Source organism: Tupaia chinensis, unplaced genomic scaffold, assembly GCF_000334495.1.
Source record: "Tupaia chinensis unplaced genomic scaffold, TupChi_1.0 Scaffold000478_3, whole genome shotgun sequence".
Lineage (NCBI taxonomy): Eukaryota > Metazoa > Chordata > Mammalia > Scandentia > Tupaiidae > Tupaia > Tupaia belangeri.
The window spans coordinates 1,305,906-1,331,972 of record NW_006159990.1 but is presented as its reverse complement, the minus strand read 5'-3'; the positions used below and the strand labels follow the sequence as shown (position 1 = coordinate 1,331,972).

Below are 26,067 nucleotides of genomic sequence, written 5' to 3'. Positions count from 1 at the left end.
ATTATATTTTGAATTCTCATTCTGAATATTAACTTTTCTTACACAAAGATGGTTCTGTAGTTTTTAATGTCTTTCATTTCTAAAAAGTTTGCCACTCATGAATCATTTCATCATTAATAAATCATTTCTTAGTTAATTAACTTTCAGCATAAGGACACCTACTTTCTGGCCATCAGAAAGATCAGGTGAATTGTGCTATTTTTTAATCAAAATCACAGTATATTGTAAGAAAAAAATCTTAATGCTAAATTAGAACAATAAATGCAACAGTTGCTTAACCTGAGTGGAAAGCTTTAGAATATGCTTTCCCAGGACAGAAAGCACCAAGGTCAAGGCAAAAGGCCTCAGGGATGTGGAGTACACTGCAGCCTATAGATGGAGGAGGGAGTTCATTTCTTCCTCACAAGTGCCTCTTCACCCAGAGCCAAATATGATATTTTTTTTTGCTTTGTTTTGTTTTTAAATCAAAAACCAACTTACGTGAGTTGAGTATGGCTAGGAGGTGGAAGGTTTGCTTTTTTCCACTAAGACCAATGAAGCATTTACCCTACTGTACTTGGGAGATGATATAAAAACATAAAAATCCTTTGCAGGGGGTCAGCAGGTGGTGTAGTGGTTAAGGCACTGGACTCCCATATGGTGGACCATGGCATGGTTCGAGTCCCAGACACATTGGCTTGAGAATCACACCAGGTGAGTGTCTGTGCCCAAAATTCTAGGTGAATAGAGGAGAAAGGATGGTGGCATAGCCATCCCCCTGAGGGTTGATTTCTCACTTTCCCTCTCACTGTGTCTTGTCTCTCTCTGACAAGCACACATGTTCTATGGCAGAAATGAATAAAAGAGAAGACACAAAAGCATGGAGAGCAATGATGATACTGAACCAGTGGGGGAGGTGGGTGGGAAATAGAGGTTGAGAAGGAGAGAATCTGGGGAAGAAGAAAGAAGCAAAACATTTAAAGGACCCCCAAATGGGCAAAAAAAAAAATGTTAATTTCTTTTTCTTTTTCTTTTTCTTTTTTTTTTTTGAGAGGTCTTTGCTATAGGCGCGTGTGCTCTTCAGCAAGACAGAGACAGAGACAGAAAACAAGAAATCACCCCCCAGGAGGGATGGCCACGCCGCAATACCTTCTCCTCCATTCTTCGCTTAGGATCTTGGGCACACACTCACACACGCCCGGTGTGAGTTTAAGCCACTAGGTCCAGGACTCGAACCGGGGTCGACTACATGGGAGTCCAGTGACACAGCCATTACGCCAACTGCTGGTCCCAAATCTGTTGATTTTGATGTTTACAGTAGTGTCTTTTACTGAACCAATATGCAGTGTATTCATGATGGGGAAATTCATTTGATATGCTAAAATGATACACAGTGCTTAAATGTATAAAATGTAAAAAAGTTTTAAAAACAAAAAAATCCTCTGGCATGTGTGTTTTCCACACAAATCTGGCACACAAAGGGCTATTAAATAACCAGAGTCACACTGCTCTGCCTTGAGAACCACATTAAGCAGGTTAGTCAGTCCATTCACAGTAGCATGTGCTACTAAGATGCCATGCTTCCCTGGCAGGGACCACATGGGAGCACGGATTCAATTCCCATTTCGATCTGAATACCTGTTATGGTGGCATGAACATCTAATCCCAACAACTTGGGCCTGAGGCAATAAGGCTGCAAGTTTAAGGCTGGCCTGAACTAAAAGACCTTTTCTTGGCTAAAAGAAAAACAGGAGCTGGGAATACTGGTACACACCTTATGGTCCAACTGGGAAATTGAGGCAGGAATAGGGCAACGTGGGAAGAATTTTAAAAATAAATACATACATAAAAGCCAGAAAAGACTTCTAAACCATCTGAAAAAGAAATCCTGGCTTTCAGTCTTTCAGAAAAAGTTGATTTCTCATTTACATTACAAAAACAAAGGAATAACTAAACATGTACTGAATTTCTATAGGTTTCTAGTGTTGTATTTGTTTTGTCACACTTGAGAGGTCTTTGCTATAGGCGCGTGTGCTCTTCAGCAAGACAGAGACAGAGACAGAAAACAAGAAATCACCCCCCAGGAGGGATGGCCACGCCGCAATACCTTCTCCTCCATTCTTGTCTTAGGATCACACACGCCCGGTGTGAGTTTAAGCCACTAGGTCCAGGACTCGAACCGGGGTCGACTACATGGGAGTCCAGTGACACAGCCATTACGCCAACTGCTGGTCCCAAATCTGTTGATTTTGATGTTTACAGTAGTGTCTTTTACTGAACCAATATGCAGTGTATTCATGATGGGGAAATTCATTTGATATGCTAAAATGATACACAGTGCTTAAATGTATAAAATGTAAAAAAGTTTTAAAAACAAAAAAATCCTCTGGCATGTGTGTTTTCCACACAAATCTGGCACACAAAGGGCTATTAAATAACCAGAGTCACACTGCTCTGCCTTGAGAACCACATTAAGCAGGTTAGTCAGTCCATTCACAGTAGCATGTGCTACTAAGATGCCATGCTTCCCTGGCAGGGACCACATGGGAGCACGGATTCAATTCCCATTTCGATCTGAATACCTGTTATGGTGGCATGAACATCTAATCCCAACAACTTGGGCCTGAGGCAATAAGGCTGCAAGTTTAAGGCTGGCCTGAACTAAAAGACCTTTTCTTGGCTAAAAGAAAAACAGGAGCTGGGAATACTGGTACACACCTTATGGTCCAACTGGGAAATTGAGGCAGGAATAGGGCAACGTGGGAAGAATTTTAAAAATAAATACATACATAAAAGCCAGAAAAGACTTCTAAACCATCTGAAAAAGAAATCCTGGCTTTCAGTCTTTCAGAAAAAGTTGATTTCTCATTTACATTACAAAAACAAAGGAATAACTAAACATGTACTGAATTTCTATAGGTTTCTAGTGTTGTATTTGTTTTGTCACACTTGCCCTTAGCTGCATTTCTAAGGAGAAAGTGATTATCAAGTGATTTATAGTAAGGCAACCTGGATGGTTGTTTTTAGGACCGGGAAGGACAAGATAGGATTCTGTTGATGGTATGATAAAAGAAAGGGAAGGTAGGAATTTAAATCCCCTGGTTCCACAATTTCTGCATCTCATAGAACAAGGTAAATTTTACAAATTAAGTTTTTAAAAAATATGCCTTACTTTCAAGGATCGAGCTACAGTTCAATTACTGTTTTGGTAAGTAAACAGAAGGTGCTGTGGGAGAAGAAGCGACATTCAGAGTGCACAGTAGGGAAGCTGGATATGACCCCTTGATCTGAGTTCTGAAAAAAAAGTACGATTCTCCCGCAGAAACTCAGACGTGAAGGAAGGCAACTCTGGGCAGAAAAAACGGGAAGAAAGGAATACGATAACATGAGTTAATATGAGATAATGAGGTGTTTTGGGAGCCCTGATATAAGAAATATGGAAAGTAATCTGGGAAGGTAGTTTAAGATAAAGTTGAGAGGCCAGAGGGGAAACCTCAAAATGCCTATATACTAAGCTAAAAAGCTTGAGTATTATACTAAGCAGAGAAAAGAGCCTTCGTAAGTGTTAATTAGGGAGGAATAGAAAATTCTAAAAGACTTATATACAAAGATCAGTTCCATTCTGGAAGTCAATTTTACAATTTACCAAAATCCTCTAAAATGTGCATACCATTTGTGAAAGTAATGTCTTTGTTTACTGAGAAGTAATATGTCCGTCCCCCTTTGGGGACAGACAACCAGTGGACAGCTTCTATGTGTCTTGCACAAAAAAAGGGGCCCACATCTTGACTTGAATTATTTTTTTGCTTATTCAGATACTGCTCCACCAAAGAAAAGAAACTTCTCATCTGACCAGTCAAGCTAAGACAAAAGTCCAAAGGTTTCTCTTGTTTGTTGTTATTCAATATAAAGAATTAAAAGTGCTTTGTCAAATTATTTTCCTACTAACCCTGTCTTTACTCATCTCAAGCATAGCCTTTAAGCTTAGCCTATTATAGCATTCAAGGTTAGGTAAATTCTTAAAGTCATCTTACATGGTTTGCATAAGAAATACAATTACTTAAATAGTATCTAATAAATATAAATGAATTTAAATGTTCTAGATTTTTCTCTTTCCCTCTTTCTAGCCTAAATCTCAGTCTTCGTGACTTTATCTTGTAAGTGATCAGTATAACTTTTGGTGCTGATAAAACAGAGAAGAAAACAAGGAAGAACACTATTTTATTATTTATTGGATTATATTGCAACCATTATTCACAGCCACTTTAAAAATAGTCTTTTATTGGGGCCAGCCAGTGTCTTGGTAGCTAATGTGGCTGGATCCCATATGGCCAACTACACCATTTGAATCCCAGACCTAGCAGTTGAAAAACACACAGGCTATGCATGTGTGCATGCCCAAAATCCCAAAAGAAGGGAGAAATGGAGAAAGGATCGTGTGGCATGACTGTTCCCCATGGGTGACAGGAGATGTTTTCTCACTTTTGCTAATAAATAGATAATAGTTTATTGAGTTGGAAAAATCAATATGTCAAGTGGAAAAACAGAATACAAAACTAAACCACAGAAGCAGAAAGTTTACTCTCACTTCTCCCTTGCCCTTTGCCCCTGAAGCAGGTCAAAGACACTTATTCAAGAGGTGCTCTCCCTATACTTTAACGAAAGGGACATCTTATCTCTGAAGACACACAAACACAGAGGAATATCTAAACAGGCCTTGCTAAGTTCCCCTAGTTTATTATTATTAGATCATACCCCCTTTTCCAATCATGCTTCCCCAGGATTATCTACTCCATCAAACCTATTATCTATTTCTTTGGATTTTTTTTTTAAGTTTTATTTCTTCTATGAGCAGGAGAAAAAGAGCCTCCTCCAACAGGGTCTTGATGCTGCAACTCAGGTTCAGCCCCAGCCAGACCCAAATCATAGGCACACACATGCCCAGGGGACTCAAGGGAGTCTCCAAACACAAACTGAGAACCTTCCCGTGTGGGTCAGTCTCACAGAGCATCACATTTTATGGCCGTGCCATAACCCGGCCCCCAGGGTCTTCATTTCTAAAGGTTCCCATGTCACATTAAATGTAACAAATACAAATGTATGCTTTACTTTTATTAACCTGTCTTTTGTTGCAGGGGCCTCAGTCAGGAACTAGAGTGGGAAAGAAATATATTTTGCATCCTCTACAACTATATGCCAGGTGATCTTGGTTTTCTAATTTAACATATTGATTATTATGTGACTATATATAAACACTTATACACAAACATTGATACAAAAATCCCTGGATAGTTAGCATATGCCTGCATACATCAAATTCTAAACAAGTACACAGAGATTTGGGCTATGACTTTCTCTTGAATTGCAAGTCATTTTAAGTTTTCTTCATAGTTTTTTCCATTTTTGGTTCCAAATTTTTTTGCACAAAGTATGTATTTATCATTTGACAAACTGGTGTTTTAAAAATAATATGGTCCTTTGCTGATATAAAGAAAGGCTACAAAGAGACCTGACTGAGGCAGATACATGCAGTGTTTTACAACTGACAGAATAATCCAAGAAATGTGAGACCTAGAACTCAGGGATAATGACAAATTTGAGAGGTTTTAACAAAGTACAACCAACAGACGTTGGGCAACAATGGAGATATTGGTGGAGGAGTGGGGGAGAAAAGGAAAGAGTTAAGATAATAGGTAGATGATTGTGCCCCACCTTGAGGTAGGAAATACAGCAAACTATCAGGTTTATGGTGAGGAGAACATGGAGGGTTTTATTTGGGACTATTGGTTTGAGCTGCCTGGGGACCATGAGACAAAGATGTCCAACAGATAACAAGATATAGGCCTGGACCACTGGAGAGTGACATCGGAGGAGGGTACAGATTTGGGAATCACGGCGTGTAACTTTCCATTGCTTGATAACACCATGGGGAGTGCACAGAGAAGCAAACTAACAGAGGATAAAGTTCTAAATAAACAATGCGAGAGGACCGAGGGTGCTAAGGCATAGAGGAAACTGGGAGAGTGTAACTTATTGACATTAAGGGAAGGGAATTTAAAAGACAAATAGACATGGTCAGAAATGAGAAGTTTTCAGCAAGGTAAAAAGCAGTGCTTTTGGGGTTGCTAATTAAGATCTTCTATGATATCGATGGCACTATTTAAGTGCAGTGATTCCATGTAAAAGGTCGAGGGAGAAGGAAGTGCCAAAGTTGAATCAGTGAACATGGTGTAAACATGGGACTAAACAAAGAGGACGATGGTCCCATAAATAGATGGGAACACAGGCACGGCCACATCTCCAGGACACTGCTTCCCTGCCTGGGAAAGGAAGATGCCTGCCTCGCAGCAGCGTTGTGAGGATTAAAGCCTATAACTAATGGAGTGTACTCATGTCCTTCCACTGAATCAGAATTTTTCAGATCTCCATGTTTTCATCTCCTTCATATTTTAATCATCAAGGTCAGGTGAGAAACAACGCATAGAGTTCATTGGCTCTGCATTTTCCTAGTTCAAGCTCTTCGATCTCAAAGTCTGACCTCTGAAAATAGTATTTCTTCAGCACTTAGAGCAAGGACAGTTTGGCTTGGGACTAAACAGATAGGCAGAATATATTTCTTCTCTCACTTCACCTTCCAAACTGAAGAAATGGCCTCAAATAGAGATTTTAGGAGCAAATGTGACTCGCTTTTTCAGATGGGAGTACCTACTGAGAGAACTCCTGTTGTGAATTAATTAAATATTCCGACATATTTCCATATCTAGCTCTGGATATCTCTGGCTACTTTTTCTGTTTTCAACTAAAGATGTCAGAAGACCAGTTGAGCCTGTGCTTGAGTGAAGTCAGAGCCGTAAATGTGACATAACAATTGCTGCCCGCTCACAGGGAAACAGGAGGAGGAAGGGACTGCCAAGTCCACACCACCGGTACAGAAAGCGGGTAACTACTTGAGATAGTCTATTCAAATCCAAGGCTTAATGTTCCCAAATTTCCCAAGAAGGCAGTGGTAGGGGCTCAGCCCAGGAGTCGTCTCTCAGGCTACCAAGAACTCAGCGGGTAAGAACAGAGGTCCTGTCTCTTTCCAAACAGTTCAACAGAAAAAGTGCTACGGTTTGCCATATCTAATCTAAGCAGGGTTCTGATAGCCACTAGAAAGGAAAACAAACAACAGATGAATCAAGGAAACAGGAACTACGTCATTCTTTTGGAGAATTTATTTTTTTTCTAGTAAATAAGCCCTTAATTTAGCCTCGTCAGTGGAAATTTCTCAAGTATGTATGGAGTGTCTGTATGCACATTGTGTATTTTAAACTTTTTGGAGCTTATCCAGATATAGCAAATACTATTCTTGAAGAATTTCCCTTTATGGATGTCCTGCTGAGAATTTGCTACTTGTGATTTGAAGCAAAATTTGAGAACAACTGCTTTTTAAGCCCAGTAGGAGTCAGCCACGTGCATGTCTCAAGACAGGAAATATACAGACCCTCCTATTTTCTCCTACAAAAGTTGAAAAAGCTGCATTTGAGAGGGATCCTCAGATAACGGTGGTGGCCCATTCCGTTCCTTTGGGAGCTGGCATGCCTATGTGTTGGAGGAGAAAAATTCGTCGTACATTCTCCTATCATACTATTTAAATCGCAGAAACAGCTTTAAGAAAAGGTGAGTTTTCTTACCCCTAATTTTCCTTTGTGTCTTATGAGTTACTTTGATGTAATTTTTTTAAGGATGAGAGATTTTTATAAACTGTCCAGTGACTGCTTGTGTGAAAACTTTTGCTTGGCAAGTAAACATATACCACGAAGTTAATTAGCCATTTGAGACAGCAGTTTTAAAAGCTCTTTGAGCCAGCAGCTATCACATTTTATATGTTGAGCTTTTCAGACTTCTCATTTTGATGGCAGGCATGTGGAAACAACGCAGTGCTCAGAAAACTCTGGAGCTGCCTCCTGAACTTTGTAATGGTCTCCATACACAGGCCAGAGCTTCACCATTATCAATGGAAGGGGGGGAATTCTGGGATTTTACTTGGCTTACCTTTTTTAAATAAATACCATTAGCACTCAGGATTTTTATGACTGAAAGTCACAGATTTTAAGTGAAAAAAATTAATGAGTTTCTTGTTATCGAGTTTCCAAAAATATGCCTATTGTTCAGAAGTACTTCGTAAGAAAATTCATAATCTTAGATTTACCAAGGCTGTACAAGACTGAGGAAAATAAATCAGTGAGTTATGTGTATGTCCAGCCCACACAGACGTATAATATACCTCACAGCTAAAGTGCTGAGCTACGTGTTGAAACTGAGACGACATAGGTAAAAAAACGTGCATCTCATGTGTATTGACGCTTTTTCCTTCACAATGATAGCCAAATCCTCTTTAGTGTCCGTCACCCATTTGAAAGCCAAATGGAGTTCCTTAGCTATCATTTGAGACTTCAGAAATGTGGGAATTATAAAGAATCATTAGTAAAATGTGTGCTTCTTATACATAAAATATAAGGAAAGCCTCAAGTCTTTTTAGTCATCATTTCAAATCCTCAGCACTGCCATGTGTAAATTCTAGCATTTTTATTAGCCAAAGTACATGAGTTAAAATTGAACACAAATATTCTAAACATATGGATCATACAAGACATTTCTTAACATATGTTTTGTGATATATGCCTCAAGCTGTATTCCAAATTACTTGCTGGAGAAGGTAAACTCTGATGTCTGTTTTCTACACTTGTTCTATTTATTCCCACATTCTCATCAGTTGCCAATTCTGAAAGTGTTCTACCTAAACAAGAGCAGCAGATCTGTGTTTTAATGTAACATCACCTCACTGACAAGTTTGCCTCTTATTTTCATTATACTTGCCAACAACATTTTGAGTACAGCTGGATTAATTTGAGTTCCTTAGGCAAGTCTAGAAACTTTTCTACTGTAATATTGGAAATAAGTGTTTGTTGAGGACATTTTAGAGAAGCCTTGAATTGTTTTGTTGCTGTTTTTACTTTTCTTTTTTTAAGAGATTTTTGCCTCGAGACCAGCAATTAGCGTAATGGCAATGTTGGGGGACTCCCACGTAGTCAACGCGGTTCGCATCCCAGACCTGCTGGCTTAAAACTCATGCCGGGCGCGTGTGCATGCGTGCCCCAACATCCCGAGAGGAGAAGGGATTGCGGCGGGGCCATCCCCCCTAGGGGGTGATTTCTCGCTTTCTGTCTCTATGTCTCTCTGTCTGTTTGGCGAGCACACACGCCCTATAGCAAAAACCTCTCCAAAAAAAAAAAAAGAGAGATTTTTGCCTTAGGGCATATATGCTTGCCAGAGAGGGAGACAGAGACAATGAGAGAGAAAGTGAGAAAGCAAGCCATGCTATGAAGGAGAGGGATTGTATGTCCCCACTTAATATATACGGAGTGTCTGCACTCTAAATATATATATATATTTGAAGAAAAAAAAGAAAGTGAGAAATCACTCCCCCAGGGGGGATGATCACACCACAATTCCTTTTCCACCATTCTCTTCCCAGCATCTTGGGCACACACTTGTGCGGTGTAATTTTCAAGCCACTGTGTCCAGGACTCAAATGGTGGTTGGCTATGTGGGAGTGCAGTGACATAACCGTTACACCATCTGCTGGCCCCGTTGTTTTTACATTTTTAATCCCGGAAACATGATTCCTAATTTAGAAAATGAAACACTTGGGTTCATATGGGAAGTTGGAGGTCAGTTAAACAAACTTGAATTTACATGTTCTCATAATTATCTTCCTCCTCTCTGTTACCATCAATTTTCTTGGTTACCTTTGGTACCCTAAAAAGGGCTTTGAAGAGAGGAATGAGAGGAGGACTCTTTCCTGCTAAGACACATAAAACCCCTCCAAAATAATTAGCTGAGCATTTATCTATCTCAGACTACTTTGACATTATAGATCCCTTTGATGGACCCTCTCCTGGGGGGCAGGGAGATCTAATGAAATACAGTGGCGAGGGAGGATACATCAATGGCAAACCAGTTAACAATTCTGACATAGAATTTGCTCTGGGAACCTTTCCAAAATTCCTGAGTGATTTATTTGGTTCCCTACCCTTTCTCTTTGGCCCTATCTAAAAGTCCTATTGGGCTGTTCCACAGTCATCTCAAACCTCACTGTACAACCTAAAAGTAAACTCATCATTTCCCTCTCTTGTTCCCCACTCTGCTTCCATCAGATATACTCTTCTATATGCTCCATGATCCAACCAGTTGCTCAAACCAGAAATTGGGGCTGAACTAACTCCTCCCACTCTCCCAACTCATATACCGAAAGATGTCTGAGTTATGCCAATGCTCTCTCTTAAATTCACCTACTTCCATTGTCACTACCACCACCTTCATTTATGCTTCTGCCTTCTTTCCTTGAATAGCAGTAGCCTTTTAACTGGCCTCTGTGCGTCTGAGGATGACCTCTGACACAAGAACAATTGAACTGAACCAGTAGATGGCATAATGGTTGCATCACCGGACTCCCATGTGGTCGACCATGGTTTGACTCCTGTACCCGGTGACTTAAAACTCACACCGGGTTCTTGTGTATGTGTAACCAAGATCCCAAGAGGAAAATGGAGGAAAGAGGATTGCAGCATGGTCATTCCTCCAACCCCTGGAGGATAATTTCTTGCTTTCTGTCTCTCTGTTTCTCTCTGTCTCTCTAGTGAGCACACATGCCTTATAACAAAAAAAAAAAAAAAGGATAAAGAACAATTAGACTAATAATTGTCCAGAAAATACATTTGACTTTGCTAGTCCCTTATTTCAAATTCTTCCCTTACTCCTGACTCACCTTAGGATAATGTCCAGATTTCTTCTTAGCGGATTTATTCTCAGAGAATCAGCATAGTCTAGTGGATTATAGCAAAACTCCCTAAACCAAGATACTCAGAAGGACCCCCAGATTTTTGTAAATGGCTGCATTATAATGGATTTATTCTGTAGGTCCGTTTGGTGTCTAAGGTTTGCATCTCTAACAAGCTCTCAAGTGATGCAGACACGACTGGTCCTTGGACCACACTAAGGAGCAAGGCTTTGAATATACTTCCCAGACTAGTTTTAGCTCAAATCCCAGTATGTTCATCATTACTTTCATGAAATTAGTGAAGTCAACCTGTATGAGGGGCTGCCAGGTTTACAGAAAAAGCATATCATAAAAAAACTATGTATTTTGAAAATTTTTTGCACCATAATAAACTCATACTTTAATTTCATTTTTCTACAATCTTTTTGAAATACCCTCGTATGTCTCTCATTTTCTTTGACTATAAAATCAAGATTATAACTGTGTACCTTTTTCTGAGGTTTGATGTAGACTAAATGTATTGGTATTTTCTAATTATTTGCAGTAATGCATGTCAGAGTGTTACTTAAGTGCTATTCACTGTTACTACAAGTCAAGACTGAATAATTTAGCCTCTACATTATGCTTCGAATCAACCTTTACTACTGCTCTCATAACACACAAACACACATACACATTCCACTGCTGAGTCATGCTGTGTGGTCTTTAGTAAATTAAGCACAGGGCAAATGCTTCTTTTCTACTATGCAGCTAGACCTCAACCACCTCATCTTTTGGGTGTCAGCTCAGGTGCTGCAAGCCCTACATCCATTGATACACCTGACCAACCAAGTGGGCATCTGGTTTCACTTTTGTGTATTGTCATATGACTAAAGTGCCCTTTTTATTTCATGTTATAATCTTGTTTATCTGTATCTCCTCTAAAAATATATGTTCCATTACAGCAAGGAACTGTGACAATTATCACTGAATTTCCAGCATCCTACATACTCTTTTTCAGATATCATGTGATCAGTAAAGGATGAATGCATTTTATAGAGACTTTTCATAAAAACCTGTAAGAGGAGAAATAAAGATGGAACAAAAAGCTTTAAGATCCAGTTCAAAAAAAAAAATGTTGGTTATAATAGAGTGAGCTTTTCTCCAAATGTTGCCTCTCGGCTGAATTGTGAACCCAGTAGAAAGGAAATAAACATAATCTAACAAGTATGTATACACACACGTGCGCACCCACATACACACACATTTGTTCCAACCTAATTATCATTCTTTATTCAGTTCAGCTAATTCTGGGATAGTGAAAGAGACTAAAAACAAAGTGTATAGCCTGCAAAGGCTGTTTTCTGAGCCCAATTTGGATTTCTTGTTCTAATTACAATAATTTGTTTGTCTGTGTAAAAGTTTGGGCATATAGTGCCGATAACGTGCATCCATACACAAGGGAACTCCTTTCTAGTTCATGTAAGATGCTGGAGTATTTCAACAACAAGACGTGTTACATTCATTGAGTAAACGAGGCTAGAAAGTCAATGTGAGCGTGATAGCGTGATGCTGGGAAGGGCCAAGGTTATGAAGCCCGGTCCGTGCTGAGCTCTCTGTGAACTTAGCCAAGTTAATTTGCCTCCATACATGCAAGATGGAGTAAAGTCAGCCATCTTGTAGAATTTTATTTTAGGTTAAGATTAACAGTCATCTTTACTTTTTTTTCTTCTCACATCCTTCTAATTCTGTCACCACTGGACTTTAACCCATCTCACTCGATTGTTAACAAAGCTTTGAGATACTCTTGTACTTAATTTTGCCAGAGCAGGACTCACCAAATGACCTCTGAGTTTTATTTTTCAGATTATTTGACATGTCAAATTATCCCCTCACATTAGTTAAGAATACACTTTTTTGGTATTATTTCTAATTTCATTGCAATTATAACACTAAAAATGGTGTCATGGAATTGGGGTAGAAAAATGGATTTCTAAGATTCTTGTTTCCAGCTCGATTCTGTTCTTTTTAATGATCTCTTGTTTATAAAATAATTTATGTAACATGTCATAGTCACATCATTCATAATGCTTTTTAAAAGAGCATTAACAGTTTTGATCAAGGTACCAAACTATCATTTTTTGACAGAGCCATAACATCATAAATGCATGTAATTTATCCATTCAGAGATTTGTTCACTTATCCATCATTTTGTAGATCAAGTCAATGCAGATCTACCCCAAAAATGCAGTTAAAGTGTTCAATTTTCTTTATATCATGAAACTCTACATTGTGCTGATGACCACCAATGAGCATCTGTCTATTAGAAATTTTGGCCAACACCTCCTGGTATAAAGCTAACAGTGCTTCCAATTCTGTGCAAGAAGGATTTTTTCACATGAAGAAAAAGAAATCTTCTTTATTAGACTTGTGGGTATACCGTGTATTTGGGCAGGAAGCATCTGACACCACACTGTCATGTTATGTTAAGAAAGATTTCATTAAAAAAATGATTTTAATCTTGCGATTACATTCAACCTACTTGTTGGTCCCTTGAACATTTTTATAGTTGTAATGCCACAGAAGATTCTAATCTTCAACTGACAGTTTAAAGAATTGAACAGTCTTACTATAATTACGGTCAATGTTTTCTGTATTTTGTCTTATTATCAAAGTGACACATTAGCATACAATTTAGAAAGTAAAACTTTGAAAACTCCATAAACTCAGTCAGGAGGCTTAACATTTAAGCACATTTTCTTCTAAACTTCTCTATTTAAAAAAATTTATGTAATTGAGATATACTGACTATTCACTAATATACTTTTTCACTTTAAACATGTCATAAGCAATAGACCATGCCGTTAAATACTTTTCCAAGGACTCTCATGTTAATAACTTCTAGAATTATTATTATTATTTTTTTTTAGGCAAGGTCTTGCTACGTCATGACCCTCTTATAGTGTTATTTTAAAGTCAGTTAGCTAATAATTGAATGTTCTCTTAAGCTGTATGTAGAAAGTCCTTTCGGTTTTTTTGTTTGTTTTTTTAAGAGAGATTTTTATTATAGGGCACTTGTGCTCACAGCAGAGACAGAGAGAGACAGGGAGACAGAAAGCAAGAAATCACCCCCAAGGGGATTGGCTACACTGCAGTCCCTTCTTCATTTTTCTCTTGGGTTTTTGGGCATGCACACACACAAGCCTGGTATGAGTTTTAAGTTGCCAGATCCGGGACTCAAACCACAATCAATTATGTGGGAGTCTACCAATGTAACCATTATGCCATCTGCTGATCCCTATAGAAAGTCTTTTTCAACTCCTAACTAAATGTAAGCATACTTTAACAAACACCAAGCAAAATACATTTAAGTGCAAACCATATACTTAGAATCTTTAGATGAGGGGGTCAGCAAACATTTTCTGTAAAGAATCAGATAGTAATATTTTAGATTTCAAATTATTCATCTAGTATGCTAACAAATGGATGTGACTGTGATCCAATAAAACTTTATATGTGCAGACCCAGCTGGTGGCATGGTGGTTAAAGTGTCTAGATCCCACATGGCTGACTGCATGGTTCGAGCCCCAACCCGGTGGTTTGAAAACCACATTGAGTACATGTGTATGTGTGACCAAAAATCCTTAAAGGAGAAATCAAAGAAATGGGGCTGTGACATGACCAACCCCCAGGAGGGGATGCTTTCTCACTTTCCCTCTCTCTCTGGCAAGTACACGTGCCCTCTATCAAATTAAAAAAGAAAGAAAGAGAAAGAGTGATTAAACACTGCGTGGAAGAGGTAGATCCTATGTGACTGACCACAATTTAAATCCTGGCACCCAGCAGCAACATGCCAGGCATGTGTACACATCAGCCCAGGATTCTAATAAAATGGAGAGGTGGAAAACCAATGACTACAGTATGAGCAGACCCCATATTGTGGAGGTGAGAGAAGAGAAGACTACCTGTGCTCACTTGCACACACTCTGCATCTCCATCTCTCATGCATGCATGTGCCCTCTGACATTAAAAAATAAAAATAAATGTAAAATAAAATCACTCCTAGACCCATAAGACAAGCTGTGTTCCACGATATGAGACCACATGGAAGGGAGGATTCTATTTGTGTTCTAACAAAAAGCTAAGCTTGTTAGCACATGCCTATAGTCTGAGCAATTTGGGAAGGTTCAGACAGGAGGACTGTAAACTCATGGGTTTCAAAAGCAAGAAAGTTCTTTAAAAGTTAAGGACAAACACCTGGGAGAATGAGATCTTTAATGAACAAAGAAAAAGAAAGAAGGAAGGAAAGAAGAAAAGGAAGGGAGGGAGGAAGGAAAGGAAGAAAAAGGAAGAAAGAAGAAAGAGAAAGAGAAAGAACGAAGGAAAGAAAAAAGAATGAAAGGAAAGAAAGAAAGGAAGAAAGAAAGGGAAAGAAAGAAAAAAGCAAGCAAGCAAGCATTTTTGGTCTATTTTAAATATAAGTTATCTGGGACCAGCAGTTGGCGTAATGGCTATGTCACTGAACTCCCATGTGGTCGACCATGGTTCGAGTTTTGGACCCGGTGTCTTAAACTCATGCTGGGCATGTGTGCATGCATGCCCAAGATCCCAAGAAGAGAATGGAGGAACAGGTATTGTGGCATGGCCATCCCCCCAGGGGGGTGATTTCTCATTTTCTGTCTCTCTGTCTCTCTTTCTGGGAGAGCGCACGTGTTCTATAGCAAAAACCTCTTCAAAAAAATTTATATATATATATATGTTATTGATGGAAAATTTTCACTAGCCAACTAAGACCTTTAGTTAATATAGTGTGTTCCAGACATGCCTTTACAATGTGGTCTGCAGTTGGGCAAGAAGAATATAAATATCTTCATAGCAAAGTATAGTTGATTTTTTTTTTTTGAGAGGGAGAGAGATTTTTTGCTATAGTGTATGTGCTCTTGCCAGAGAGACAGAGAGAGTGAGACAGAAAGCGAGAAATCTCCCCCCAGGGATATGGCCATGTCACAATCCCTTCTCCTCCAGTCACCTCAGGATTTTGAGCATGCATGCATGTGTGCCTAGCATGAATTTTAAGTTGCTGGTTCTAGGACTCAAACCATAGTTGACTACTTGGGAGTCCAGCAACGTAACCACTACGCCATCTGCTGGTCCCAGTGTAGCTGAATTTTTAAAGCTCTGACAGGCAAAAACAGATTCATATATGATCTCTCTGTTACCCAAGTATGAATAAAATGCTGCCCTCGGGGTGTGATCTATCAAGCGGTTCTAGCAGTACTCACTGACCTATAGACCACAACCTTTCACATGCCACCTCACTGCCTCCTCCACAGGGTGGATTCCCCTCTGCTCCAGAATCTTTCCACACCTTTTCTTCAACCTTTTATTCAAACTTCAAGGCACAGCTCTAGAAGAAACCTTACCTGAAATTTTTGGAAATTTCCAGAACACTGCATACCTCTAAGCATTTTCACAAGCACTCTTTCGCCTCTAAGCATTTTCACAAGCTCTCTTTCCTTTTACCACAAAATATTTACCAAGTGCTCGGTATATGCTAGTGGTATGCTACAAAGCTGGTGTCCAGTGGCAAACATAGTATTTGCCCTGCATTTTCACTGAGTGGGAAAGACAATTAACTAGAGATAAAGCATACTGTGTGTGGTAAGATCTTGACTGGTAGAAGAGTAATGGGATCAAGACAATATTTGTGTGTGTATCTCCCCCATGCCAGCATGTAAACTTTCCATGATCTTACCATCGCTGCAAAGCACCATGGGTAGCCTGGAGTTGAAACTCAAGAGCATTTTACAAGTCCTGCAGAACTCCAGTATCTGCTAGATACAGTTGGGTTTAAAAGTAAAACAGACCATGGCAGGTGCCAGATTGTGAACAATCTTTGGATTATACTGAAGAGCTTGGATTATGAAGGTCACTAAAGGTAGTGCGATTTGAAGACAAGTAATTTAAATACTATGGATTGGCCTCTTTATTTATAAAACAGAAAAAGAGTGTCTGGCCCCCAAACCAAAAGATTCTATGGGCAAATATCTGACTTATTTCTTGCACTTATTGAATACATATTTGTGCCAGGCACTGTTTTGGGTGCCAGAATCACAGCCCTAAAGAAGAAAGCAAAGATCTTTGCTCTGTGACATTGACGTGTCTGAAAAATTCACACACTGAGTGAGGTTTAGGATGAAATCTGAAATAACACTAAGTCATAACCAATATTTAGCAGCTAACATTGTGGACATTTGGTTTCCAAAGAATGATAATAGATCCCTTCCTCTTCTTTATATATACAGAATTAGCCTAAAAACTGAGATCAACATGGTGCATTTCCAAAGCTATAAACATACAACTGCTGAATGAAGGTTGTGAATACTCTGACTACAATCATTTTTCTTTGATGGATGCTAAAAGCCAACTTTGCCTACATCTCTAAGGCTGAGAACAGATAAAGTTAAATTAAAACTGGCTTTAAATATCAACTGGTCACCCCATACCACCAACCACAACAAATTTTAAACTGTCAAAACAGTAGCTTGTAATTATTGATTACTGTTATCACCAAAGTACAGGATACAGCTCTGTTCTGTATCTTCTAAAATCACATTCTGGTAGGAGGTAGATTATTTTGCTTCAGGCACAAATACTGGAAAAACTAGTTGTCAACCTCAACCCCCCCCAACCCAAACATCATCCCTCCCCGAACACATCACAGCACACATACTCACCAATACTCGTACACACACACACACACCTCACATACACACATCACTACCGCATGTTTTTAAGTGAGGATCTAGACAATAAAGCAAAATGTGGTTTTAGGTTTTTCTTCCCAACATCCATAGTAATCCAGTACACAAGAAACAAAAACAAATAGAAATTGAGTGAAGATTTGTACTTACTTATAAAGACAATTGCTTTATTTTATACAGCTAGAGGCAAACCTGAATTCAAGTATGGAAGGAAGCTCTCTCCTTATGCATATGAGGCTATTATCTGACCCCCAATTACAACTTGGAGTGACGGATACAAATCAGGAGAAGAGTTTTCATCTTTTTCTATTTTCAAAAAAAACACAGCACTAAACCACAGTTGTCATTTCAAACAAGCTTTTTGCCCATTTCTGTATGAAAAAAAAAAATGGCTTTTACTAGGAGCCTGGAATCATGAATTCTGATGGAAGCTTTTTTCACCCACTACTTTGTCAGCTTTAAAAAATTTTTTTGGCCTCACTGAATTCGTTTTTTCTGATTTGTTAGATACAAGGAACAAACTATGGAATGTAAAAACCTCTTCCAGCTCCTAGATTTAGTGTTTCTGTGAAAATGGACTTGGATCAGAAGAATGCTTTTAAAGAAAAGTAGTAATACCAAAAATGGCTATGCCACTAACGCTTTGTCTCCAGGCTTTATCTTATCCTGTATCTACAGGGGATTTCTGTTGAGTTTTCCTAAAATTTTCCTCTCTTCTCTTCCCCTTCCTGACCTCGTTTCCCTTTCTCCCTTATTCTCTCCCTCTGTTCTAAGGTCGAGAATTCATTTTTAGTAAGTAAACTATTACAGAAAAGACTGGTTGGTCATACAACTTACTTATTGCAGAGTGGAAGTTAACACTTCCTTCTTGAGAAAATGAGGTCATACAGAGCAAAATGGAAAAAAAAATTGTGCAAAATGACCAAAATGGTGATAAATGCAAGATTGTCTTTAAGCGGGTCACTAAGCTGGCACCTAATTTTGGCTGATCTGAAAGAAAATCTCTTTCACTTATATTTAACAGCCTGGTTCTAAATAGGTCGCTCATTACAAACTTGTAATTTAGCTTAAAAATAAGCATGTTAAAATGTATTTAGATTAGTAATGAATTTTTCTATTAAGTATTTGCAAAATTTTATTTGGAAGATGTATTTCATTTTTTCTAACTTTTCTTTCTAGAAGAAAATCACCTTCTTTGGAATTAATCCTTATATTGTAAAATAAGGACTTAGAACTGATCCAGCTCTTGCATTCTTTAACTAAGAACAAGGGATTCATAGGAAATAAGTTCAATATTTTCTAGTGTATCAATGTTTTATTAATTTTTAAAATAAGTAACTCATGCATTTGTTATATATAAAATTCCACAGGTATAAAAGGCTATAAGTGAAAAGTAAATTTTGCTACCTTCCTTGTCTCTTCATCATACTGTTTCTTATTTCCTTAGTTACTCTAGCTATTGTCAAGTTAAGTATCAGTTGATGGGAAGACAAATTTTGTTTTATTAGAAACAAATGATGTAGCAGCATTAGGATAACAATTATATATATTCTTAAATTCTTGACATTTTCTATCATTTTTAAAAATTTCTTATACAGTTTCTTTCTCAACATATTTGTATGATAGTTTTGAAGATACTTTGATACATTCTATCTTATTTTCTTATTTTTCTCTAAGGCACCATCTATAAATATAATTTTCAATATCTTACCTTATAAGGCATATTATTGTGTCATTCCTTTGCCATATATACATATGTGTGTATGTGTATATATATATTTAAAAATTTCTTATACAGTTTCTTTCTCAACATATTTGTATGATAGTTTTGAAGATACTTTGATACATTCTATCTTATTTTCTTATTTTTCTCTAAGGCACCATCTATAAATATAATTTTCAATATCTTACCTTATAAGGCATATTATTGTGTCATTCCTTTGCCATATATACATATGTGTGTATGTGTATATATATATATATATATATATATGGCAAAGCCATGACACAATAATCTGCCTTGTAAGATAGGATATTGAAAATTATATTTATAGATGGTGACCTAGAGAAAAATAAGAAATATGTACCAAAATATCTTTAAAACTATTATAAAAATAGTTATAAAAATATAATGTTGGGATTATACAAATAGTTATACAAATATAATGTTGGGATTGAAACTGTATAGGAAATTTTTAAAAATGAGGGAAAATGGCAAAATTTTAAGAATATATATAATTGTTATCCTAATGATTTTACATTTGTTTCTGGTAAAACAAAATTCATCTTCCCATCAACTGATATTTAACTTGAAAATAGCAAAAGTCACTAAGGAAACAAGAAATGTATATGCTATATGCTATATATATATATATATATTTGCTATATATATAAATGGTACATACATATTTGCTATATATAATATATATGTGTATATGTGTAGATATGTATATGTTAGACATGGAAATGAGTAAGTCATGACAGTTGCTCTTAGAGAACTTACATCTGGGTTGTAAAGCATACATTAAATCCTAAAACATTTATAACCAAGATAGAATACGAAAAATATCTGAGAAACATACAGAGCTTTCCTTAAACATACAATATGGGGAACCAGTAGTTAGCGTAATGGCTATGTCACTGGACTCCCACATAGTTGACCGCGGTTTGCGTCCCGGACCCAGTGGCTTAAAACTCACGCCGGGCGCGTGTGTGTGCGTGCCCAAGATCCCGAGAGGAGAATGGAGGAGAAGGGATTGCGGCGTGACCATCCCCCCTGGGGGGGATTTCTCACTTTCTGTCTCTATGTCTCTCTCTGTCTGTCTGGCGAGCACACGCGCCCTATAGCAAAAACCTCTCCAAAAAAAAAAAAATACAATATGGATACCACTTGTCAATGTGCCCTCATAAACCTTAGAAACTGAAAAAGAAGGTTAATCCAGAGGTGCAGCAGATCATGCTGACAGGCTCTTCTGACTCTGGAAGGGCCAGAAATGAGCTCTTCTTTCATCATTATGCTTTGTAATTTTAAGAAGATCATAAAGTGACAGAATCTATAATACATATTTATGCTAAGATGCATGAAAGTCAGTTTATTATATGGTTAGACTTGGCATAATCTCAGGAAAGAATTATGTGATTGATTATGAAATCTTATTTATTGCTCTTATTTGAATGGCTGAAAGTTCTTCCTAATTAATTTGTTTAACTGGAGTTGTCAGTTAGGTAAATCATGGATTTTTTAAAACTGTTTATAGGCTCTATTAGATAAAGGATATATAAACTGATCTGTCATTTTATATTGGCCACTTTTCAAATAAAGTCTACTTTTTCACTTTATTAGACAGTGTCCAATACAGTTTGTGTGATAACAGAATAGAAATTATTTATTTCCTACATTTGAAACTTTATTTTAAAGAAAATCATGAAAAATAATTTTGATTCTCCTATATTATTAGGAGCATGTACTTCTAGTTGGTCCTTAAATATCTAGACTCAAGGCTATTAACCCAACCTGCTCTCAAACCACTGTTAAAACTGATTTTATTTTTCTCCACTTAAGGTACTAAAGATTGCTTGTTTTTCCTCATCACTTATTATTTTTTAAAAAAATTAAAGTTTATTTAAAAATGTGCTGGAAAATAAAATAGTTAACTTGATTTAATAGTGACCTATTCACAATCTCTTTATGAGTCATGATATTAAACTCAAAAATAGGAAAAGAAAGATACAAAAAGTGTTTTTCTTTCTCTTTGATAAAATGTATTTCTTCAAACCATGGCACATTTTTTCATGAGATCATATAGCTCCAAATATCTGGCTCTATGAAGATTATTAAGCTGATTGGTGTGTGCTACAGATATGGCCTGGGTTATAGTTTCAGTCTTTCATCAGTAGACTTAATTTCTATAATGGCAGATCATACTTCTTGCTAGATAAGCTTGGATTTGTCATTAGATGAGAGGGAAAACAGGCAGAAACAGTGTTAAGTACCTGGATCAATAAAGCTTTCTCCCCTCTGCTGAAAACAGCTGCTGTTGATCATGCTTATTAACTACTATTAATAGCAGTATGTAAAGAAGGAAATCTCCAAACAGAAAGAAAAATCCAAACACCTATAATGAAGGCCCTTAAGGAATTTATGGAGTACCTGTTTAATTTTCTAAGGCGCACAGAGAGGAAGAGGAGGATACGTGCTGATTTCTATTTGATCTGTAGTGTCTTGGCAGACTTCATCTCTAGGAAACAGGATTTATTTGAGGATTCCTATACATGAAAACACAACCTACCCCCTCCCATGTGCTAAACTTGTGCTAAATTCTTTTAGACAAATTATCCCTTTTGGTTCAGTCTTTGTTTGTATTGAATGTGGCCCTAAATCAGATCATCAAATAAGTCTTTGAGAAGACTGAGACAATTTCAGAACTAAATTTGCTCTTCCAGAAAACCCTTTTCAGAAATAGGAGGGCAAGTCTGCAGAGAAAAGAGCAGACTCAGATACACTGAAATGATTGTGGTTCCTTTGGGATCAACATTGTAGAGACAAGCCTAATGATGAGATTGAAAGAAGGAAGTTAGGATATGATTAGACGGAGATCTAGAAAACCCAGTTTTATCTTTAAAGGCAATACTCTTTTGTCTCAAAAAGTCTTTTAATATCCCAGTGAGGAAAGAAATCAAGGGGTTATGAAACGATGTATTTCTGAAGAGTTCTTCTTTTATTTTTTAAGGTATAAAATATTCTGTAATATGTTGTATATTTGTACATTATCATGAACTAGTATTAGGTTTTTTTTTTTATCTATTTCAATTAGCTGCCATAACTACATGATTCTGAATGTCATCTCTCCAAGAAATCATATGAAGCACTTATTTGTCTTTGTTAGTATCTATACAGCAAATTAACCAGATGGAAATCACTAGTCAGCTATTTCGTTTCATGGGAGAGTCGTTTATCAACTCTCAAGAGAAATTCTGTTCGACCTCTCCACATAAGACATTCAGCTTCCAACAAACTGGGCTTTTGAATGTGTCCCTAGAGACTAATATCAAACATTCCTCCACAGTTCTATGATGCCCGTTTTAGGTTATTTTTGATTGATGGCCTGAAGTTATGGCTTCAGTTATTTTTAAGATTGTTTGTTGAGTTTTTAAAGAGGAGCATTTGGGTGGAGGGAGAAAATAACCTCCTTTTTCAAGATATGAATTCCAGTTGGTATTGCATATTTCCATCAAATCGAGTACATCTATGGTCGACTTACCCATGGCTTTCCCATTCTTACATCTCACTTGGTCCTAAGTAGAATAATAAGCAACTGATACATTTCTCATTTCATAGTAAAAGTAAAAGCCAAAAAAGTTCAATGACTTCTGTAACAGTGGACAAAGTATTACTAGTGCTAAAGTAGCCAGTGCAAGAATCTGCACTGTTGATCTCTAAGCCAATACTCTTCTCAGGATATATGCCTCTGGTTACAAGCCAAAAATAAATAATGAAGCACACACGTTCTGTATAACTTCACTTTCAGAACCAGGAAAAACAAAATGGAAAGGGAACCCTAAAAGTAAAACTTCTTTACTAGTTATTCTGACTCCTTCTTAGTTTTTAACTGTGCAATTTTAAATTTGTTCTGCTGTAGAACATATGCTTATCCCATCTGGCCTCATTCACACAGACTAATAATAAATTTGGAAGATACATTTTTCTCACATATCTCATTTAACTTTCCTAAATTTTGTCAAAGTCAATCACTCATTATGCCAACAACATTTAAGCTAACATCATATATCCCAACAGACAATGACCTTGCAAACCTGGTAAAGATATGGTAGTCACCAAAGTCATGTGCATAGACTCAGACTGGTAGGTGTGGCTTCTGGCAGAAAACTGAATTACATGATTAAACAGCTCAAATATTGTTCAGGGGAAGCTCATTGATGTCTTGAGTTGAGAAAAATATCTAATCTGTAAACAGATTAACCACCTACTTCTGCTGTTTATTTGATATCTACCTTAGGCAAAATTCGAGGGGCATTTGAGCTATCTTCAGCCACACTCAGGGAAAGTGAGAAAATACTTCTTGTCTTGGCAGGCCCTTAGGGCTTTACTTTCTGTTCCCTAATCTTTATTCTCATTCCTTTGGACATAATTGTCACACATATAATATTAACAAATTAATTCACTATTTATGTAAAAGTAGAGCATGCAAATTCTTAACTCTTTTATAGTCAAGTCTTTATCCTATATCTTATCTATAGAGTCCTCTTTGCACAAATCTTTTCATTAGTACTTGCCATGGACTACAAGTTCTTAGAGAATGGGGAGTTTTCTATCCATTTGTTTATTCAGTCATATAGCATGTACTGAGATTCTACTTGCCTTCTGAGATAAACAGATAGAGTAAAGGAAATCTTTACTCTTGAGGGGCGAATAATCAAGTGAGGGAGATGCACATGCAACAAAACAACTGATACAAAATGTGCCAAAAGAAAGACATAGGTATGAAGTAATTAGAGCAAATAGTGGATTGTCAGAAAAACCATGATACATTTTTACATAGAAAAACATAGAAAAATATGAAGTTTCTGACAACCCAATATTTTGTCCTGGGAAATCTGAGAACGCTACAGAGAGAAGGATTGTTAATTGAGCCTCATATGATGAGAAGGATCATCATATTAGATAAGGTGGTTGGATAACTGCCAGGAACTGCTCAGCAGAACATGAATTCTGAGTGGAGGGGCTGTGGATTAGAAATAAATCTAACGGGAACCAGCAGTTAGCGTAATGGCTATGTCGCCAGACTCCCACGTAGTCGACCGCGGTTCGTGTCCTGGACCCGGTGGCTTAAAACTCATGCCGGGCGCGTGTGCATGCGTGCCCAAGATCCCAAGAGGAGAATGGAGGAGAAGGGATTGCGGTGTGACCATCCCCCCTGGGGGGTGATTTCTCGCTTTCTGTCTCTCTGTCTCTCTCTGTCTGTCTGGCGAGCGCACGTGCCCTATAGTGAAAAACCTCTCCCAAAAAAAAGAAATAAATCTAACAAACACATAAAGACACACAAGCATAGAAAAACAATGTTCGGGTGGGCATAACTTCTCTGATGGAGAAAGCTGCAACCAGGAACCGGCCTAAGGTTTATTCTTTTAAAGGACAGAAAATAGGGCAAGAGAAAATGGAACGCAAAGATTTTGGATGTAAATCGTTTGAAGATGCCAAGACAACTGGCACTGTATAATTTCTCTGATCTTTTTGGGGCAAAATCTGATAAACACATGTGACTTCCTTTAGCCTGATACTGCTCTGAGGTATTGGTATCCACAACAACATGCAGATACCGTTTTCCTATGCAAATGCTTTCATAGCAATGCAAATGAAGCTCACAGAAGTGCTTTTATGCATGTGTCTAAAGGTCACCATGATTGCTCAGATAGGCTGCATTCCACAGATAACAAAGAGATATACACTAGAGACAGAAGAAAAGTCATGTGTGGATATCCAGAGGCAAAAATGGACACAATATTTGAAGAATAAGAAATCACTGGAGGTGTCTGAAGCATAGACGGATTGTGTGTGTTGGAGCATCCAGAGTTGGGAAAGGGCTAGAAAGAGTAAGAAAAGTAGAGAAAGTATAAAGCGTCTTTATGCTAAGTAATTGAGTTTCATTTTTTTTTAATTGCCAGAGGGTGCATATATTCACCAAAGAGAGACAGAACAACAGAGAGAGGGAAAAAGCACCCTTCCCACCACCCCACAAAGGTGCATGGTCATACCACAACTCCTTCTCCTCCACTTCTCCATCCTTCCTGGAGTTATGACACACACATATGCACTTGGCATATTTTTCAAGCCACTGGGGTCAAGATTCAAACTGTAGTTGACCACATGAAATGCAGTTTCCTTAACCACTAGGTTCTAAGGCAAAACCCAATAATTGAGTTTTCACTTTATTTTATACTCAAAGAAGATATATTAGAAGCTTTTCATGAGGGAAAAAGATAATCAGATGAGTCTGAGGAAAATTTTTCCTGAGCATTATAATGTTTTTGAACTCTTCAGAGGAACTGCACTTATCATTAGAGAACAAAGTCATATAGCAGAAATGTGCCTGGTTGCTCAGCCATGAGGTGCAGCAGTCAAATAACATTCTGTGCCTTCTGAGATAAACAGATAGAGTAAAGGAAATCTTTACTCTTGAGGGGCAAATAATCAAGTGAGGGAGATGCACATGCAACAAAACAACTGATACAAAATGTGCCAAAAGAAAGACATAGGTATGAAGTAATTAGAGCAAATAGTGGATTGTCAGAAAAACCATGATACATTTTTACATAGAAAAACATAGAAAAATATGAAGTTTCTGACAACCCAATATTTTGTCCTGGGAAATCTGAGAACGCTACAGAGAGAAGGATTGTTAATTGAGCCTCATATGATGAGAAGGATCATCATATTAGATAAGGTGGTTGGATAACTGCCAGGAACTGCTCAGCAGAACATGAATTCTGAGTGGAGGGGCTGTG

At 37.6% G+C, this 26,067-nt stretch overlaps 1 protein-coding gene across 4 annotated transcripts in view; it reads left to right on the top strand.

Moving 5' to 3' along the window:
* Positions 1 to 6,869: 6,869 nt before the first annotated feature.
* Positions 6,870 to 26,067, top strand: part of FHL5 (four and a half LIM domains 5) — a 58,898-nt gene continuing 39,700 nt past the window's right edge. Inside the window, exons 1-2 of one of the 4 annotated variants that reach the window (XM_006156103.2) lie at positions 6,870 to 7,035; positions 7,421 to 7,638. The gene's annotated coding sequence lies outside the window, so the exon portion shown is untranslated. Of the gene's footprint in view, positions 7,639 to 26,067 lie in introns of all 4 variants that reach the window. The other 3 variants (XM_006156102.2, XM_006156104.2, XM_006156101.2) reach the window with 3 other exon arrangements.